A 1,797-nucleotide genomic window follows, 5' to 3' on the forward strand; every position below is an offset into this window, starting at 1 on the left:
GGCACAGGAGGTCCCCTATAGAGCCCTATAGGGGAGGCACATCCCTCCTGGACTTGGAGGCGTTTGTTGACCTTTTTTCTTGGCGTCTCCTGACATTTTTTCGCATTTCCAGGGATTATTTTGGCATTTCCTCTTTTTTTTTTTGGCACTTCCTGGGATTTTTGGGACATTTCCAGGGTTTTTTTCCAATTTTCAGGGTTTTTTTGAGGCATTTCCAGATTTCTTTTTGGCATTTCCTTTTTTTTTTTTTTTTTGGCACTTCCAGGGATTTTTTGGGGCATTTCCATATTTTTTTTTTCTTTTTTTTGGGGGGGCATTTCCAGATTTATTTTTGGCACTGCCAGGGTTTTTTTGGCATTTCCAGATTTCGTTTTGGCATTTTCAGGTTGTTTTTTGGCACTTCCAGATTTTTTTTTTTTTCATTTTCAGGTTTTTTTGGGGGCATTTCCAGGGGTTTTTTTTGGCATTTCCAGGGGTTTTTTTTGGCATTTCCAGGGGGTTTTTTGGCATTTCCAGGGTTTTTTGGCGTCTCCCTTCACCTGACACCACCTCGGCCGCGGCACCGTTGCGTCCCCGCCGCGGTTCCCTCCCAACCCTCCTCCTTGCTGGGGTGCTGGTGCAAAACGGGGGGCGAGTTGCACCCCCCAGGTCCTCTCTGATGAGCCGGGGGTTCGTTATGAGGCGTTGGGATCTCCTCTAATGAGCTGGGCTTCGTTAAGAGCGCTGACGGCCGCGGGTCCGTCCGTCTTGCAGCCTTTCCAGTGGATTAACGAAGCTCCCGAAGAAACTCATTTCCCAAATCCCCCCGTTTCCCAGAGAACCACAAACCGTGAGTTTCCAAAACACCTTTCCTTTTTTTCCCCCGGATCGCCGACGCTTCGCAACGCCACAACCTCGCCGGCGCTCCGGCGGATCGGCCGCTTTCAGCGATCCTGAGGACGCGATGCAGCACCTCGCCTTCCCCGCCCGCGTCGTGCGAACGCATTTGATTGATTCCAGAAGCCGCCGCTGGGTTTCCAGGATGGATTTTTTTTCATCGACAAAAAGCTTCATCGACCAAACTTTTATTTTTTCTCCAAACGACGGCGAAGAGATGATCGTTTCGGGGGCCGATTGCCTCTTTTTTCCCCCTCCTCAAACTCCGAAATCAAGCCAGCGGGCGAGGAATAAGTTGGAAAACCAAAATTTTTGGGTTTGTGTGACCATAAACCGCGAGTTTTCCTCCTCCCGCGGGCAGGAAGTTGCGAGAAGGATTCAAGGCTCCTCGCTGTTGGTTTTCGGGGCGCGAATGGAGCTCTGGAGGAGCAACGTGGGGATTTAGAAGGAAATTAAAAGCTCCTGGAGGGATTGACATCCCCAAACACGCCTCAGCCTGGGATTGGGGCTCCCTCTGCAGTCAGTGGAGAGAAAAAAGGCAAATTTGGGACTTTTCGTCACTGAATCGCTGCTGGGACGCCGCTCGCCCTCAAAACCCCCCCCGAGTGCCCCCCCGCCACGCGGAGGGCGACGAGATGAACCCCGGCTGCGGCTGACGGGGCTCCATGCGGAACTGAGCGCCACAATCCTCATTTGCGTTTCAGATTCACCAATTTATTTATTTTTTTAAAAAATTTATTCCCCCTTCTCCCCTTGGTTTTCTTCTCACCATCCTTGCGCTGAAATCCAAACCCCGCGACGATGCGGTTTCTGTCCTGTGGGGCGAGATATTTCCTCGAGGCGCCTCTCGGCTCGTTATTCCCTCGGCTAAACGAGCCGCCTGGGGTGCGGGGGTGATGGCGGGGCTCCGTGCGCTCCTTC

This window comes from Pterocles gutturalis, unplaced genomic scaffold, assembly GCF_000699245.1.
Source record: "Pterocles gutturalis isolate BGI_N339 unplaced genomic scaffold, ASM69924v1 scaffold658, whole genome shotgun sequence".
NCBI classification, from domain to species: Eukaryota; Metazoa; Chordata; class Aves; order Pterocliformes; family Pteroclidae; genus Pterocles; species Pterocles gutturalis.